This window comes from Anomaloglossus baeobatrachus, chromosome 2, assembly GCF_048569485.1.
Source record: "Anomaloglossus baeobatrachus isolate aAnoBae1 chromosome 2, aAnoBae1.hap1, whole genome shotgun sequence".
Lineage (NCBI taxonomy): Eukaryota > Metazoa > Chordata > Amphibia > Anura > Aromobatidae > Anomaloglossus > Anomaloglossus baeobatrachus.
This window is the reverse complement of record NC_134354.1, coordinates 278,605,579-278,625,717: the sequence shown is the minus strand read 5'-3', so window position 1 is coordinate 278,625,717 and position 20,139 is coordinate 278,605,579. Positions and strand designations below refer to the sequence as shown.

The 20,139-nt window shown below is 48.2% G+C and overlaps 1 protein-coding gene across 2 annotated transcripts in view; it reads right to left on the bottom strand.

Moving 5' to 3' along the window:
* The window catches only part of LOC142289849 (uncharacterized), a 145,697-nt gene that overhangs the window by 6,184 nt on the left and 119,374 nt on the right, over positions 1–20,139 (bottom strand). The window lies entirely within an intron of this gene.

Genomic DNA, 20,139 nt, shown 5'->3' with positions numbered 1-20,139 from the left:
AGCTCAAGCAAACTTGACTTTTTCCTTTCCTTGTTTGCTAAACCTCACAGTCAGAGCTGGCACCACCCGGCCTCACTGTGTAGCTCAGCCCTCTGCACACTCATAGGCAGTTAGTATTCTGCTCAGCACTGATCGCTCCAGCATTGGTAATACAGAGCAGTAATACTACCAGGGGCATAACTACCGAGGTCGCGGCTGCGACCGGGCTCGGCAGCTTAGGGGCCCGTTCTGCAGATCAGCAGCCAGCTCCTTTCTGTGAGAGGAGCTGCCCCGATCTGTCGCAGACCACGCGACTGCTATATGCCCGTTATTAGCGGCGGCACTGGGCCCCCCTCTCCGTCATCACACACAGCAACAATGAAGCGTGGAGCAGCCCGTGCAGCTCCACGCTTCATCATTCTCCCTCTGTGCCTGCGCGGTGACGTCAAGCCCCGTGCGACTGCTGTGCTGAGAGAACAGAGCGCAAGACAGGAGGACGCCGACCGGAGCAGAGGGGGAACGGAGGAGAGGTAAGAACTTGTTTGTTGTTTTTTAAAAAATCAGTGCGTACACGGTGGACGGGGTGGGGGGGGGTTTGTCTGCCAACATTATACATGGAGTATGGGGGGGCTGCCAGCATTATACATGGAATATGGGGAGCTGACAGCATTATACATGGAGCATGGGGGGCTTGCATTATACATGGAGTATGGGGGCTGCATTATACATGGAGCATGGGGGGGGCTGGCTGCATTATACATGAAGCATGGGGGGCTGCATTATACATGGAACATGGGTGGCTGGCTGCATTATACATGGAGCATGGGGGGGCTTGCATTACATATGGAGCATGGGGGGCTGCCAGAATTATACATGGAGCATAGGGGGGCTGCATTATACATGGAGCATGAGGCGCGGGCTGCATTATACATAGAGCATAGGGGGCTGCATTGTACATGGAGCATGGGGCGCTGGCTGCATTACATATGGAGCATGGGGGGGCTGCATTATACATGGAGTATGGGGGCTGCATTATACATGGACCATGGGGGGGCCTGGCTGCATTAAACATGAAGCATGGGGGCTGCATTAAACATGAAGCATGGGGGCTGCATTATACATGGAGTATGGCGGACTGCATTATACATGGAGTATGGCGGGCTGCATTATACATGGAGCATGGGGGACTGCATTATACATGGAACATGGGTGGCTGGCTGCATTATACATGGACTATGGGGGGCTGACTGCATTATACATGGAACATTGGGGACTTGCATTATACATGGAGCATGGGGGGTAACATTATACATGGAGCATGGGGCGCTGGCTACATTACATATAGAGCATGGGGGGGCTGCATTATACATGGAGCATGGGGGCTGCATTATACATGGAGCATGGTGGGCTGGCTGCATTATACATGGAGCATGGTGGGCCGGCTGCATTATACATGGAGCATGGGGGGCTGGCTGCATTATACATGGAGCATGGGGGGCTGGCTGCATTATACATGGAGCATGGGGGGCTGGCTGCATTATACATGGAGCATGGGGGGCTGGCTGCATTATACATGAAGGCCTTGGAGGTTGGTTGCATTATACATGGAGCATGGGGGGCTGGCTCCATTATACAGTGCCTACAAGTAGTATTCAACCCCCTGCAGATTTAGCAGGTTTACACATTCGGAATTAACTTGGCATTGTGACATTTGGACTGTAGATCAGCCTGGAAGTGTGAAATGCACTGCAGCAAAAGAAGGGAATTTTGTTTACTTACCGTAAATTCCTTTTCTTCTAGCTCCAATTGGGAGACCCAGACAATTGGGTGTATAACTTCTGCCTCCGGAGGCCACACAAAGTATTACACTTAAAAGTGTAAAGCCCCTCCCCTTCTGCCTATACACCCCCCGTGCATCACGGGTTCCTCAGTTTTAGTGCAAAAGCAAGAAGGAGGAAAGCAAATAAATTGGTTTAAAGTAACTTCAATCCGAAGAAATTTCGGAGAACTGAAACCATTCAACATGAACAACATGACAATTGGGACGTCCAAAAGCTGTCCCTGGGTGGGTAAAATAATACCTCGTAATAGAGCCGTAAAACGGCCCGTTCCTACAGGTGGGCAACCGCCGCCTGAAGGACTCGTCTACCTAGGCTGGCATCCGCCGAAGCATAGGTATGCACCTGATAGTGTTTGGTGAAAGTGTGCAGGCTCGACCAGGTAGCCGCCTGGCACACCTGCTGAGCCGTAGCCTGGTGCCGTAAAGCCCAGGACGCACCCACGGCTCTGGTAGAATGGGCCCTTAGCCCTGAGGGAACCGGAAGTCCAGAAGAACGGTAGGCTTCGAGTATTGGTTCCTTGATCCACCGAGCCAGGGTGGATTTGGAAGCCTGTGACCCCTTACGCTGACCAGCGACAAGGACAAAGAGTGCCTCCGAGCGGCGCAGGGGCGCCGTACGGGAAATGTAGATTCTGAGCGCTCTCACCAGATCTAACAAATGCAAATCCCTTTCACATTTATGAACTGGATGAGGACAAAAAGAAGGTAAGGAGATATCCTGATTGAGATGAAAGGTGGATACCACCTTAGGAAGGAATTCCGGAACCGGGCGCAGCACCACCTTGTCCTGGTGAAACACCAGGAAAGGAGCCTTGCATGACAACGCTGCTAGCTCAGACACTCTCCGAAGTGATGTGACTGCTACTAGGAAGACCACCTTCTGCGAAAGGCGAGAAAGAGAAATATCCTTCAAAGGCTCAAAAGGTGCCTTCTGAAGGGCCATCAGAACCCTGTTCAGATCCCAGGGTTCTAACAGCCGCCTGTAAGGAGGGACAATGTGACAAACCCCCTGCAGGAACGTGCGTACCTGAGAAGCCTGGCAGGACGCTTCTGAAAGAACACAGAGCGCTGAGACTTGTCCCTTAAGGGAGCCGAGCGACAATCCTTTTTCCAATCCTGATTGAAGAAAGGAAAGAAAAGTGGGCAATGCAAATGGCCAGGGGGAAAATCCCTGATCAGAGCACCAAGATAGGAATATCTTCCACGTCCTGTGGTAGATCTTGGCAGACGTTGGTTTCCTGGCCTGTCTCATAGTGGCAATGACCTCTTGAGATAACCCTGAAGACGCTAGGATCCAGGACTCAATGGCCACACAGTCAGGTTGAGGGCCGCAGAATTCAGATGGAAAAACGGCCCTTGAGACAGCAAGTCTGGACGGTCTGGTAGTGCCCACGGTTGGCCCACCGTGAGATGCCACAGATCCGGGTACCACGACCTTCTCGGCCAGTCTGGAGCGACGAGAATGGCGCGGCGGCAGTCTGACCTGATCTTGCGTAACACTCTGGGCAACAGTGCCAGAGGTGGAAACACATAAGGGAGTTGAAACTGCGACCAATCCTGAACTAAGGCGTCTGCCGCCAGAGCTCTGTGATCGTGAGATCGTGCCATGAATGCCGTGACCTTGTTGTTGTGCCGGGACGCCATTAGGTCGACGTCCGGCATCCCCCAGCGGCAACAGATCTCCTGAAACACGTCCGGGTGAAGGGACCATTCCCCTGCGTCCATGCCCTGGCGACTGAGAAAGTCTGCTTCCCAGTTTTCTACGCCCGGGATGTGAACTGCGGATATGGTGGAGGCCGTGGCTTCCACCCACATCAAAATCCGCCGGACTTCCTGGAAGGCTTGCCGACTGCGTGTTCCGCCTTGGTGGTTGATGTAAGCCACCGCTGTGGAGTTGTCCGACTGAATTCGGATCTGCTTGCCTTCCAGCCACTGCTGGAACGCTTTTAGGGCAAGATACACTGCCCTGATCTCCAGAACATTGATCTGAAGGGAGGACTCCTGCTGAGTCCACGTACCCTGAGCCCTGTGGTGGAGAAAGACTGCTCCCCACCCTGACAGGCTCGCGTCCGTCGTGACCACCGCCCAGGATGGGGGTAGGAAGGATTTCCCCTTCGACAATGAAGTGGGAAGAAGCCACCACCGAAGGGAAGCTTTGGCTGCCTGAGAGAGGGAGACGTTCCTGTCGAGGGACGTCGACTTCCTGTCCCATTTGCGTAGGATGTCCCATTGAAGAGGACGCAGGTGAAACTGCGCGAAAGGGACTGCCTCCATTGCTGCCACCATCTTCCCTAGGAAGTGCATGAGGCGCCTCAAGGGGTGTGACTGACCTTGAAGGAGAGATTGCAACCCTGTCTGCAGTGACCGCTGTTTGTTCAGCGGAAGCATTACCATCGCTGAGAGGGTATGAAACTCCATGCCAAGATATGTCAGCGATTGGGCCGGTGTCAGATTTGACTTTGGAAAATTGATGATCCACCCGAAACTCTGGAGAGTCTCCAGAGTAGCGTTGAGGCTGTGTTGGCATGCCTCTTGAGAGGGTGCCTTGACCAGCAGATCGTCTAAGTAAGGGATCACCGAGTGACCCTGAGAGTGGAGGACCGCAACTACTGTAGCCATGACCTTGGTGAAAACCCGTGGGGCTGTCGCCAGGCCGAACGGCAGTGCCGCGAACTGAAGGTGTTCGTCTCCTATGGCGAAGCGCAGGAAGCGCTGATGCTCTGGAGCAATCGGTACGTGGAGATAAGCATCTTTGATATCGATCGATGCAAGGAAATCTCCTTGGGACATTGAGTCGATGACGGAGCGGAGGGATTCCATCCGGAACCGCCTGGTCTTTACGTGTTTGTTGAGCAGTTTTAGGTCCAGGACAGGACGGAAAGACCCGTCCTTCTTTGGAACCACAAACAGGTTGGAGTAAAAACCGTGACCCTGTTGCTGAAGAGGAACCGGGACCACCACTCCTTCTGCCTTCAGAGTGCCCACCGCCTGCAGAAGAGCATCGGCTCGCTCGGGAGGCGGAGATGTTCTGAAGAATCGAGTCGGAGGACGAGAGCTGAACTCTATCTTGTAACCGTGAGACAGAATGTCTCTCACCCAACGGTCTTTTACCTGTGGCAGCCAGGTGTCGCAGAAGCGGGAGAGCCTGCCACCGACCGAGGATGCGGTGTGAGGAGGCCGAAAGTCATGAGGAAGCCGCCTTGGTAGCGGCACCTCCGGCGGTCTTTTTAGGACGTGACTTAGACCGCCATGAATCGGAGTTCTTCTGATCCTTCTGAGGCCTTTTGGACGAGGAGAATTGGGACCTGCCCGCGCCCCGAAAGGACCGAAACCTCGACTGTCCCCTCCTCTGTTGGGGTATGTTTGGTTTGGCCTGGGGTAAGGATGTATCCTTTCCCTTGGATTGTTTGATGATTTCATCCAATCGCTCACCAAACAAACGGTCGCCAGAAAAAGGCAAACTGGTTAAGCACTTTTTGGAAGCCGAATCTGCCTTCCATTCCCGTAGCCACAAGGCCCTGCGTATTGCCACCGAATTGTCGGATGCAACCGCCGTACGGCTCGCAGAGTCCAGGACAGCATTAATAGCGTAGGACGCAAATGCCGACGTCTGAGAGGTTATGGACGCCACTTGCGGCGCAGACGTACGTGTGAGTGCGTCAATTTGCGCTTGACCCGCTGAGATAGCTTGGAGTGCCCATACGGCTGCGAATGCTGGAGCAAAAGACGCGCCGATAGCTTCATAGATGGATTTCAACCAGAGCTCCATCTGTCTGTCAGTGGCATCCTTGAGTGAAGCCCCATCTTCCACTGCAACTATGGATCTAGCCGCCAGTCTGGAGATTGGAGGATCCACCTTGGGACACTGAGTCCAGCCCTTGACCACGTCAGGGGGGAAGGGATAACGTGTATCCTTAAGGCGCTTGGAAAAACGCTTATCTGGACAAGCTCGGTGTTTCTGGACTGCCTCTCTGAAGTCAGAGTGGTCCAGAAACATACTCGTTGTACGCTTAGGAAACCTGAAACGGAATTTCTCCTGCTGAGAAGCTGACTCCTCCACTGGAGGAGCTGAGGGAGAAATATCCAACATTTGATTGATGGACGCGATAAGATCATTCACTATGGCGTCCCCATCAGGAGTATCAAGGTTGAGAGCGGCCTCAGGATCAGAATCCTGATCAGCTACCTCCGCTTCATCATACAGAGAGTCCTCCCGCTGAGACCCTGAACAATGTGATGATGTCGAGGGAATTTCCCAGCGAGCTCGCTTAGGCGGTCTGGGGCTGCGGTCCGTGTCAGAGACCTCACCCTGGGATCTATGAGACACCCCGGGAGGACCAGGGCTGTGGAGTCGGAGTCGGAGTCGTGGAGTCGGAGCTCATTTTGGTGGAGTCGGAGTCGGTATAAAATGCACCGACTCCGACTCTTAAAATATATAATAAATTGGGGACAGGAGTGCAATGCAGAATGTGCTGAATATTTTACTAAATAATAACATTTAGTATAATGCTTATATTTAAGTGAAAAATTTATTGTAGTACAATGTGAACATCAGACATTTAATTGTTTTTATGATACAATAATCAAGATATTTGGATAGAACATAAAATATTTATTGGAATACAACTTTAGAACACAAAAAACTAATAAATTGTAAATATGTAATATATATATATATATATATATACACACACAGTGTATATACACACACAAGATATATATGTAATCTACTGTATATTACATAGTGTATTACATATTTACAATTTATTACAGTTTTTTGTGTTCTAAAGTTGTATTCCAATAAATATATTTTATGTTCTATCCAAATATCTTGATTATCGTATCATAAAAATTATTAAATGTCTGATGTTCACATACACATATTCATGTACTACAATAAATTTTTCACCTAACTAAGCAATATATGTAGGAGTCGGAGTCGGAGCCGGAGTCGGAGTCGGAGCCGGAGTCGGAGTCGGTGCAAGAGAATTTGAGGAGTCGGAGTCGAAGGTTTGGCTTACCGACTCCACAGCCCTGGGGAGGACATTGTTGCTCCAACTGAGGGGGACCAGGGTGCAATGATTCCACAGTGCCCATGGTCTGAGATACCGGTCTGGACTGCAAGGCTTCTAGTATCTTAGCCATAGTCTCAGAAAGTCTATCAGTAAAAACTGCAAACTCCGTCCCTGTCACCTGGACAGTGTTAGCAGGTGGTTCCCCCTGGGCCACCCTTAGCAGAGGCTCCGGCTGAGTAAGTGCCACAGGGGCCGAGCATTGCACACAATGAGGGTCAGTGGAACCTGCCGGTAGTATAGCCGTACATGCGGCGCAGGCAGCATAGTAAGCCTGTGCTTTGGCACCCTTGCTTTTTGCGGACGACATGCTGTTGTCTCCTCTGAGCAATCCAGGAGGGTATATAGCCAAAAATCAACCGTGCACCATACAGTGTAAAGTATAGCCTATAAGCATATAATCTATATGTACACTTCTGCACTAGTGGGGCCAGCACCTCAGGTGCTGCTTACCGCCCGCTCAAAGCGGTTATGTGATCACCAGAATCCCTGCCTGGGTCTCCCAGAGCTTGTCTCCCCTCTCCAGCGTCAGAAGAGCTGACAGGAATGGCTGCCGGCGTCCTGAGGAGAGGAGGGGGCCGTGGGCGTGCCCTAGAAAGTGCGGGAATCTGGTGCCCCACTGTGCACAGTGAGGGGGGTGGAGTATGCAAAGCATGTTCCAGCCCTCAGCGCTGACGTCCTGTACAGCGTCTCGCCCTTCCCCTGACTGGCAGGCCTGGGGGCGGGAAAAAAGTGAGACTAGGCCGCAAAAGCCGGGGACTAAAGTTATAAGCGCGGCCGGCGTATAAGCGCGGTCGGCGCGGTAGTCCCCGACGTACTAACACTCCCAGGCGCGCTGCAGTGTGAAATGGCAGCGCGCGGTCAGCGCGGTAGTCCCCAGTAAACTAACACACCCAGCCACGCTGCAGTGTGTGATGGCACAAGCGCGGTCAGCGCTGCGGTCCCCGGCGCACTAACACACCCAGCAATGCTGGAGTGTTTCTGTGCGCGGTCCCCACGGGGACACAGAGTACCTCAAAGTAGCAGGGCCTTGTCCCTGACGATACTCGGCTCCTTGTCCAGCAGAGTCCCCAGGGGCTGTGGATGGAGCACGGTCTCAGTGCCTGGAGACCGATTAGGATCCCACTTCACCCAGAGCCCTAAAGGGATGGGGAAGGAAAACAGCATGTGGGCTCCAGCCTCCGTACCCGCAATGGATACCTCAACCTTAACAACACCGCCGACAAGAGTGGGGTGAGAAGGGAGCATGCTGGGGGCCCTGTTATGGGCCCTCTTTTCTTCCATCCGACATAGTCAGCAGCTGCTGCTGACTAAGCTGTGGAGCTATGCGTGGATGTCTGCCTCCTTCGCACAAAGCATGAAAACTGAGGAACCCGTGATGCACGGGGGGTGTATAGGCAGAAGGGGAGGGGCTTTACACTTTTAAGTGTAATACTTTGTGTGGCCTCCGGAGGCAGAAGCTATACACCCAATTGTCTGGGTCTCCCAATGGAGCGACAAAGAAAAGAATGTTATTTCTTTTTTTATTTTTTTTTTAAATTGTGAAAAGTTTATTCAGAGGGTCATTTATTATTCAACCCCTCAAACCACAAGAATTCTGTTTGGTTCCCCTAAAGTATTAAGAAGTATTTCAGGCACAAAGAACAATGAGCTTCACATGTTTGGATTAATTATCTCTTTTTCCAGCCTTTTCTGACTAATTAAGACCCTCCCCAAACTTGTGAACAGCACTCATACTTGGTCAACATGGGAAAGACAAAGGAGAATTCCAAAGGCCATCAGAGACAAGATCGTGGAGGGTCACAAGGCTGGCAAGGGGTACAAAACCCTTTCCAAGGAGTTGGGCCTACCTGTCTCCACTGTTGGGAGCATCATCCGGAAGTGGAAGGCTTATGGAACTACTGTTAGCCTTCCACGGCCTGGACAGCCTTTGAAAGTTTCCACCCGTGCCGAGGCCAGGCTTGTCCAAAGAGTCAAGGCTAACCCAAGGACAACAAGGAAGGAGCTCTGGGTAGATCTCATGGCAGTGGGGACATTGGTTTCAGTCAATACCATAAGTAACGTACTCCACCGCAATGGTCTCCGTTCCAGATGAGCCCATAAGGTACCTTTACTTTCAAAGTGTCATGTCAAGGCTCGTCTACAGTTTGCTCATGATCACTTGGAGGACTCTGAGACAGACTGGTTCAAGGTTCTCTGGTCTGATGAGACCAAGATCGAGATCTTTGGTGCCAACCACACACGTGACGTTTGGAGACTGGATGGCACTGCATACGACCCCAAGAATACATCACTACAGTCAAGCATGGTGGTGGCAGCATCATGCTGTGGGGCTGTTTCTCAGCCAAGGGGCCTGGCCATCTGGTCCTCATCCATGGGAAGATGGATAGCACGGCCTACCTGGAGATTTTGGCCAAGAACCTCCGCTCCTCCATTTCATCTTCCAACAAGACAACAACTCAAAGCACACAGCCGAGAAAACCAAGGCCTGGTTCAAGAGGGAAAAAAATCAAGGTGTTGCAGTGGCCTAGTCAGTCTCCTGACCTTAACCCAATTGAAAACTTGTGGAAGGAGCTCAAGATTAAAGTCCACATGAGACACCCAAAGAACCTAGATAACGTGGAGAAGATCTGCATGGAGGAGTGGGCCAAGATAACTCCAGAGACCTGTGCCGGCCTGATCAGGTCTTATAAAAGACGATTATTAGCTGTAATTGCAAACAAGGGTTATTCCACAAAATATTAAACCTAGGGGTTGAATAATAATTGACCCACACTTTTATGTTGAAAATTTATTAAAATTTAACTGAGCAACATAACTTGTTGGTTTGTAAGATTTATGCATCTGTTAATAAATCCTGCTCTTGTTTAAAGTTTGCAGGCTCTAACTTATTTGCATCTTATCAAACCTGCTAAATCTGCAGGGGGTTGAATACTACTTGTAGGCACTGTACATGAAGCATGGGGGGCAGGCTGCATCATACATGGAGGCCTGGGGTGAATTATAATATATGGAGTACTATGGAGTGAATTATAATACAGTGGAACTTCGTGTAACGAGTAACCCACTTAACGAGAATTTCGCTTAACAAGCAAAGCTTTCTGTAAATTTGTAACCCGGTTTACGAGAAAGCTTTGCTGTGCGAGCAAAACCCTCACCTCACACACTTCCAGTTCCGTCCATCCACCGCGCTCTGACCCGCACTTGCAGTCCACACAAACATACACAAGAACGCAAACACATACAGTATTATGCTCACCTTACCGTCCGTTCCACCGCCGATCTCATGGTTCTTGTAGTTCCCGGGTACATCGCGACATGCTACCATGAGGCCGGCGGTGGAACGGAAGGTAAGGTGAGCATATAATATGTGTACCTTCCGTTTTATCGCCGGCCTCCTGGGTCCTGTAGTTCGCCTCGCCGCTCCACTCCAGGCTGTGCATCGGCATCCATAGCGACGAAGCAGGAACTTCCTGGTTCCTGTCACCGCTACTCAAAGGCAGCGCGCTGGCCAACCAGAGGCAAGCGGCTCTGCCTTTGACGTCAGCGCTCTGGCAGGAAGTTCCTCCCTCGTCGTTATGGTAACCCGATACACGGCCCGCACCGGAGAACAGCAAGTCCCAGGAGACCGGCGATGGAACGGAAGGTAAGGTGAGCATATATGTGTGCGCGTGCGTGCTTGTGTGTTTGTGTGCGTTTGTGCATGTGTGGAATGACAGAATAGGGGACCAGGATAGGACATTTAACTAGTTGTGGAACAAATTGTCTGCCTTGCAATGATTTCCTATGGGAAATCTTGCTCTGCTAAACGAGTAACTTGGTTAACAAGCACAGTCCCAGAACGGATTGTTCTCGTTAAGCAAGGTTCCACTGTATATGGAGAACTCTGGGAAATGCATTATAATACATGGAGGACTATGGAGCTGCATTCTAATATATGAAGTGTTATGTGGGACCCTTTATACAATATGAAAGGCTATGTGGGGGCCATTATAGTATTTGCAGAAGTATATACAAGGGGGACAAAGATACAAGCATGAAATGGGAACGTTTTGTGCTGAGGGAAAAGGGCTCTTTCCCTCAGCACCCAGCTTTCCCATGCTCTGCTATACATCTCTCAGCACCCAGATTTCGCATGCTCTGATATGGGAAAGCTGGATGCTGAGGGAAAGATGTATAGCAGAGCATGGGGAAGCTGGGTGCCGATGACCAGATGGATATCAGAACATAGGAAAGCTGGGTGCTGATAGAGGGATTTCAGAACATAGGAAAGCTGGGTGCTGAGGGTAAGAGCCAAGTGTCAGCGTCATTATCCCGTACCCCGAGTACCAGTGTCATCGTCCCGTACCCCAAGTGTCGGTGTACGTAGAGGGGGGGGCCCAGGTCCAAACTTTGCACCGGGGCCCATCAAACTCTAGTTACGCCACTGGATACTACATCTCATCTGTGACAGCACAATCACTTCACCTCACCCCACATATAATGTAGTAATGTGCCCATCCTTATCCCCATAATATAGTAATGTGCCCCATCCTTGTGCCCATCTTGTAGTAATGTCCCTTTTCCTAGTCCTCTCCTTGTAGCAATGCTCCATCCTGTAGTAGTGTCCCATATTGTGCCATTCTTCGCACACGCAAAAAAAACAAAAGACAAATTCTTCTCACCTATCCTCGTTCACTAGGTGTCCTGTTTTTGTAACGCTGCCAGTGCAGGGGCCACACTGACAGAGCTTTAGATCAGAGAACAGATTCCCGGGTGCTTAGCAGGGAAGAGCTCTCTGTACAGCTTCTCCAGTGATCAGCTGCTGACCTTTGATTGGCTGGCAGCTGATCATTGCAGTAGCTGTATACAGAGCTCATCCCTGCGCAGCACCTGGAAATCTGTCCTCAGATATTAAGTTCTGTGAGTGGCAGCCCCTGTACTGGCAGTGACCAGCAAAGGGGCCACGACCCTGCAAGCAGCATCAGAGGCCGCTGCCTACAGTGCTTTATATCAGAAGACAGATTCCCGGGGGCTGCGCAGGGATGAGCTCTTTATACAGCTACTGCAATGATCAGTCGCCGGACAATCAAAAGGTCAGAGGCTGATCAATGGAGAAGCTGTACAGAGAGCTCGTCCCTGCGCAGAGCCTGGGAATCTGTCCTCTGATATAGAGCTCTGTCAGCGGTGGCCCCTGCACAGGCAACGATCAGCAAGGGGGCTGCAGGGCCTACACACAGCAAGCAGCATCAGGGACTGCCGCTGACAGAGCTTTATATCAGAGGACAGATTCCCGGGCGCTGTGCAGGGACGAGCTCTGTATACAGCTTCTCCAGTGATTGCTTCTTCCTGATTACTTAATAAGTCCGAAGGCGGAGTGAGTGAAGCTGGTGGTGATTTGGTGTCAGGCTCACTTGATGTAACAATATCAAATGAGACACGGGAACACGAGTGCCAACACTGCTGGAATGGCGTTGGCACTTGAAGAAAGTACAGTGGAACCTTGGTTTACGAGAACAATCCGTTCTGAGAGTGTGCTTGTAAACCAAGTTTCTCGTCTAGCAAAGCAAAATTTCCCATAGGAAATAATGGAAGCTCAGACAATTCGTTCCACAACTTGTTCAATGTCCCATCCTGGTCCCCTATTGTGCCATTCCACACATGCACAAACACACACACACACTCACGCAAATGCTCACCTTACCCTCCATTCCCTTGCTGGCCTCCTGTTTCTTGTAGTCTGCAGGTATGTGTATCCGGTAACCATAGCGACCGATGCCAGACCTTCCGCTTTCAGAGCTTCAGCAGTAGATGTCATAATGTCATACGCAGGATCCGCTTGCCTCTGATTGGCCAGCACACTGACGTCAAAGGCATGAGTTGCTTGCCTCTGATTGGTCAGCGCGCTGCCTTTGAGAAGCGGCTGAGAGCGGAAGTTCCTCCATCGTCGCGATGGTTACCGGATATACATACTGTACATGTGGACTATAAGAACCAGGAGGCCAGTGAGGGAACAAAAGGTAAGGTGAGCATAATATGTGTGTGTGCGTATGTGTTTGTGCAGTCTGCAAGAGCAAGTCAGAGTGCGGTGAAAGTACGGACCCATAAGTGTGTGCGGTGAATATTTGCTCGTGCAGCAAAGATTGCTCGTAAACTGAGTTACAAATTTACAGCAAGCTTTGCTCATATAGCGAAATACTCAAACACCAAGTTACCCGGGAACCGAGGTTCCACTGTTTAAGTTTTTTTATTTTACAAGGGACAAAAATGGGAAATGAGAAGGGCCTGTCCGACTAAACTGCTCTCAATACAAAAAAAAAAAAAAAGGGTCGGGATCTGACTATTGTGGCCATGTATAGGTGGTGTTTCTTGAAACAAAAGTATGTATGAATCTAAAAAACATTCTCCACAGCTAATGTTAAAATTACAAGGTTTCCATTTTTTATTTGCCTAACTCCCAAATTTTGAAGAAAGGAAAGAGGGACAAAGTAAGCGGCGCGCACAGCGCGGTGCGACAAATTTTGACCACGCCCTAGCCACACCCATTTGTCAGTAAGGGTAATTTAGCAGATGTCCCGGACTGTTCGTTAATAGTCATAGCAGCCAGAATTTTCTTATATTTATATGTGTCACTATATGACATGTTGCTTATTTGTGCCCATAAAGCCGTGTTCACACGTTGCATAATTTCAGGTATTTTTGTTTCTGCCGCTGTCGGCACCAAACTACACAATAATAATCTTCTCTGATTATTCCATTTTTGCTGCATTTTTTCTGCCTTTTCTTCATTATTTAATGTGTTTTTGGTTCAGATGTGAATCTGCTTTTTTTATTGTACTGAGAAGCTTTTTCCTGGGTTTTTTTACGCTCCACATAGAAACCTCCAGAGAAAAAAAAGCATCAAAACCGCACAGTTCAGCGGCGTCTTCTCATGGAATCCACTTTACTTGGATAATTAAACACAGCAGAATAAATATGCAAAAAAAACAGCAGAAAAAAAATGCAGCATTTACACTACATGTGAACACAGACTAAATGTCCAAGCAAAGTGGATGAGACATCATGAAATCTCCGCCCCTGGTGTCTAAACTCGCCGCTGGTGTCTAAACTCGCCGCTGAACTGTGTGGATTTGGAGGGTTTTTTTCTTTTATAATCTTCAGGATTCACATCTGCCCCAAACATGTATCAAAAAAGAGACAATGCATAAAAAATACCGCAAACACGCAATAATCAGAGAAGAATGTTATTGCGCTCGCGGTGCGGATAGCGGCAGAAAAAAACAGCATTTACGCTCCGTGTGAACACGGCATCAGTGATACATTTTTATTACATTTTTTATGGGTTTTAATAAAGAAAAGTAATAAATTGCGACATTTTTTTTATACCATTTACCGATCCCCATCAATAATCTGATCGCTGTCTTGTTCGGGTCGTTACGATTACAGGGACACCAAATATGTCCATGTTATTTGCTGATTTGTGATGTTTATTATTTTATAAAAAAGTGTAATAAAAATTACATTATTCTATTTTTTTAATTATTTTTAGTACTTTTATTAGAAGAAAAAAACCCCTCTTTTCCTCTCCCTCTAGAATACAGGAGATAGAGACACTGCTGTGTACAATGGAGCTGTGTCCTGTGTAATCTGCTGTGTAAGAGGCTGTATTGTAGGTTTATTCATATAAAATCCACCCTCTTACATCATCAATTCCTAGTGGCTCAACAGCTATAGCAGCTAGGAAAGCTGTAGTTTGCTGGTTCGAATCTAAGTTTTATCTATCTACCAATTATATCTATCCTTCTATCTATCTATCTATCAATTATATCTATCTATCTATTATGTCTACTTTATTTCTTCTACTTTCAGTTCACCCTCTGTGTATGTCCTAATCTAATGTATAATGTTCTTCTGTCAACTCTACTGTCTTGTCAATTAAGTAATTCATGTTATGATTTAAGTTGTGCTGCTGTGATACCATAATTTCCCACGGGATCAATAAAGTGTATCGTATCTATCCATCTATCTATTATCTGTCATGTATCTATATATCCCTCTATCATCCATCCATCCCTCTATCCTCCCTCCATTCATCCATCCCTCCATCCATCTTTGCAGCTGAATAATCTGCTTCTGGTTTCTCAACAGCAATATAGAGGTCAACATAACCAAAACTGCCTATGATTTTCAATACAGGCAGTGCCTCAGTGGTAGAGCTGCTGCCTATGGAACAATGAGCTCTCATGGTTCACGGGTTTGCGTCCCAGTCGCCCCTATAATCCAGAGCTGATGATAATTTAATTTATTCACTGCACTAAGGAGAGGAGCCGGGACATCAGCTGTGAGCCGCGGGAGTGCGGGACACACCTCTAAAATCGGGGCAGTCCCGCAGAATCTGGGACGGTTGGGAGATATGTATTTGTATTACAGATAGTCATATCAAAAAACAAAAAAAAACATTGCCAAAACTAAACACAAAAACCGGATTTAATTAATAGGTCATAAAAACGTAATTTTGGTGTTTTGATGTTTTTTCTCGTTACGCCCTTTACTGATCAGATTAATTTGTTTTATATTTTAATAGCTCAGGCTTTTATGAATGTGATGATACTAAACATTCATTTTAAATTGTTTTATTTTCAATGGGGTAAAAGGGGTGATTTGAATGTGATTTAATTTTTTAATTTAAAAAAAACAAACAAACCTTTCTTTAACGCTTTTAAGGGTGGTGGCCAAGATCAGTATTTGCAGTGTTTTAGATTCAGCATGCTTCAGCTGCGTCCAAAACGCTGCGGTGTACAGTTCAAGCATAGTGGACAGAATTTCTAGAAATCCCATGCCCACTATTCTTGTTTTTTCCGCAGCAAACACGGACCTGCGGTATGGCTTTCCAGACTGCAGCATGTCAATTGATTGCTGCGGATTCGCATGCGTCCTCCGTAGGGAGACACAAGCGAGAGACTGTAGTGCACTGAACCCTGATCATGGGTACGAGCAGCTGCGTTTATCTGCGAAGGAGACTTGCGGCGCTGCAGGTCTGGACCCGCTGCGTCCAGGACACAGTGAGTCCTGATCGTTGGCACATACCCTTAGGGGTAAGTTCACACAGTGCGTTTTTTGCGGCGTTTTTGCGCAGTTTTCGGGTGCGTTTTTGCTCAGAAAACTGCATGACTTTGCTTCCCCAGCAAAGTCTATGAGTTTTCATTTTTGCTGTCTGCACACAGCTTTTTTTTTCAGCTGCGTTTTTGTGGTGCCACAAAAACACAGCATGTCAATTATTCCCGCGTTTTTCACTGCGCTTTTCATCCATTGAGTGCAATGGGATGTTGAAAGACGCAATGAGAAACGCAAATAGGTGCGTTTTGGTGCGTTTCTAAGACCAAAAACGCAGCTATAAACGCAGGAGGTGGGTAGTAAAGTGACATGTACAGGAAGAGGATTCCTTCTGTCAGTAAACACAGAAGCGTGAATCCTCCCGGTACCATCACTTCCACCTCCCGTCCTGTGCATGTCTGCTGCCATGCGGCGTCATGTACAGGCAGGAAGTGGAAGTGGCTGCGAAAACAAAAGTGAACAGTAGAAAAATAATGTCATACTCACCTGTCTGCAGACTCCCGGTGCCATGCCCGCTCCCAGCTCCTCCTCCCGGTACCGCCGCTCCGGGTGTGTGCAGTCTCCCCGGGTACGTATGCCTGCAGGATGCAGGACCTGGGATGGATCACCTGATGCAATCACCTGACGCATCAGCTGATCGTAAGTCTCGGGGTGATGCCAGCGGCCGGCCGGTTTAACCTATCAGCGGATGCGTCAGGAGACTTCATCCCTGATTACCGGCAGCTCCTGCAGCGATCGGACGGAATCAGACTCCTCCAATTGCTCCAGGAGCTGCCAGTAATCAGCACATAAGTATTTATTTTTTTTTTGCACCGATGCATCTGCTGATTGTATAAACGGCTTTTATACAAGCAGCTGATGTGTGATGTGATTCAGGCACTTGAAGCTGACACATCATCTGATCGCTTTGCCTTCCAGCAAACCGATCAGATGATATTGGATCTGGATTGGACGGCACAGGACCCTTGACCCAGGATTACTGCGGAGGGGGGTTCTTTATTTCAATAAAGATGGAGTCACTAATTGTGTTGTGTTTTATTTCTAATAAAAATATTTTTCTGTGTGTTGTGTTTTTTTTTATCTTTACTAGAAATTCATGGTGGCCATGCCTAATATTGGCGTGACACCATGAATTTCGGGCTTAGGGCCAGCTGATAATATACAGCTAGCCCTAACCCCATTATTACCCAGTGAGCCACCCGGCATCAGGGCAGCTGGAAGAGTTGGATACAGCGCCAGAAGATGACGCTTCTATGAAAGCGCCATTTTCTGGAGTGGCTGAAGACTGCAATTCGCAGCGGGGGTGCCCAGAAAGCATGGGCACCCTGCACTGTGGATTCCAATCCCCAGCTGCCTAGCTGTACCCGGCTGGACACAAAAATTAGGCGAAGCTCACGTCATTTTTTTTTTAATTATTTCATGAAATTCATGAAATAATTACAAAAAAAAGGGCTTTTCTATATTTTTGGTTCCCAGCCGGGTACAAATAGGCAGCTGGGGGTTGGGGGCAGCCCGTACCTGCCTGCTGTACCCAGCTAGCATACAAAAATATGGCGAAGCCCACGTAATTTTTTTGTTTGGGGGGGCAAAGAAATCCTGCATACAGTCCTGGAAGGAGGATGCTGAGCCTTGTAGTTCGACAGCTGCTGTCTGCTCTCCTGCATACACTATTGGATGGAAGATGCTGAGCCTTGTAGTTCGAAAGCTGCTGTCTGCTCTCCTGCATACACTATTGGATGGAGTATGCTGAGCCTTGTAGGTCTGCTCCCCCTGACTCTCCCTCCAGCATACAGTCCTGGATGGAGCATGCTGAGCCTTGTAGTTCTGCAGCTGCTGTCTGCTCTCCTGCATACACTATTGGATGGAGTATGCTGAGCCTTGTAGTTCTGCAGCTGTCTGCTCTCCTGCATACATTAGTGGAGAATGAAGAACATATTGAAGAAGGAAATGACATCAGACCTTTTCTTTTTGTTCACTGATAAAAAACGCATAAAGACGCAGTAAGCAAAAACGCAGCAAAAAACGCACCAAATCGCGGCAAAAACGCGTGCATTTATTGCCGTGTTTTTTTGACGCGGGTGCGTTTTTTGCCGCAAAAAACGCACAAAAACGCAGTGTCAAAAAAACGCAGTGTGTGAACCTAGCCTTATTCTTTTTTATTAGTTCCCTTAGGGGACTTGAAGCTGTGATCTTATCACTTGGGCTGTACACTCAGATTATACAGCGGGATTCAAATAGTTAACAGGTGCAGGTGGATCAGAGCGTCACCCACACATGTTGTTTGCACATGTGTGAGGAAACATGCGGACTAGTCCCAAGAGCCCGCATTAACCCCTTCACAACCAATGATGTACTGTAAGTAATGGAGTACTTAAAAACTTCAGCTCAAGATGCAAAAAATACGCTGTCGCTAAGCCCCAGATGTCGACAAATGAGAACCTTAAGGATCTAGGAAAATGGCGCGAAAGGCACTGAATTTTCTTTTAACCCCTTAGATAAGAGTAAAAGTATACATATGAAAAGCAATACCACAAGCAAAAAAAGTCAGCTCACCACACTCCACAGCAGGAGACGTCACTGATGGTTCACGTGCAAAGTCCAATGATACAAGAAAAAGGATCCAGCATCCCACATGTGTAAAATCACAAAGGTTTGTCCAAAACATGTTTGCCCTGACCTGAGATATATCTGTTTTTACCGGGTCTTTTTTAATTTTCTTGTAATGTTTTTAAATTCTTTTGAATAAACGTTCGTGGATTTTACATTTACATTTTACGTGGGATGCTGGATCCTTTTTCTTATAACACTATACAAGTTTGGTATTTACGAATTCGTACAGACCTGATTCATCATACTGACATGTTAGTGAACACTAAATAAAATAGTCCAAATATAATTGCACTTTTATTTGCAATTTCATCACACACTGATATTTGCTTGCAGTTTCCAGTACACTACAGTGCCTTGCGAAAGTATTCGGCCCCCTTGAATTTTTCAACCTTTCCCCACATTTCAGGCTTCAAAACATAAAGATAAAAATTTTAATGTTATGGTGAAGAATCAACAACAAGTGGGACACAATTGTGAATTTGAACGAAATTTATTGCTTATTTTAATTTTTTGTAAAAAATAAAAAACTGAAAATTGGGCAATATCATTCATCCCCTTTACTTTCAGTGCAGCAAACTCACTCCAGAAGTTCATTGAGGATCTCTGAATGATCCAATGTTGTCCTAAATGACTGATGATGATAAATATACCGTATATACTGGCGTATAAGACGACTTTTTACCCCCTTAAAATAATGGCTACAGTGGGGGGTCGTCTTATACGCCAGATATACGGGGGGGGGGGGTTTGTGTATATATATATGTACACTGCAGCGTCCAGGGGAGGTGGGGGCAGCAGCTCTGGAGCACAGGGGAACGCTGCGGGCTGCAGCCTTTGATCTCCTGCACCCGCTCATATAATATGCACAGCCGCTGTCCATCTCCAATGGTGCTGAAATCGCACGCAGTGAGGGGCTGGGGCAGCGGTGCATATTATATGAGCCTGCGTCCCAGTGTGATCGCACATGCCCACCCCTGTGTTAGATTTGGCCCCCAGGCTGCTGCTCATTCTAAAATAAAAAAGCTTTACTTACCCCTGCAGCGTTTCTCCCCGTGTCCCTGCTTCCACTGTGATCAGGCAGGCAGAGAGCTCAGCCTGCTGTGCCGATCACATGACCGCACTGAGAACCAGGAAGTGGAAGAACAGAAGCACGGAGCCAGACAGGAAAGAGCTCAGCGCTGGAGGAGATAAGGAAAGAGTGTTTTATTTTACTTTGGGCAGCAGCCTAGGGGCCATATCTGACACAGGGGGACTTGTGCGATCTATAGGGGCCATGGGCAGCACTATGGGGGCGATATCTGACACAGGGGGACTTGTGCGATCTATATAGGGGCCATGGGCAGCACTATGGGGGCGATATCTGACACAGGGGGACTTGTGCGATCTATAGGGACCATGGGCAGCACTATGGGGGAGATATCTAACACAGGGGGACTTGTGCGATCTATAGGGACCATGGGCAGCACTATGGGGGCGATATCTAACACAGGGGGACTTGTGCGATCTATAGGGACCATGGGCAGCACTATGGGGGCGATATCTAAC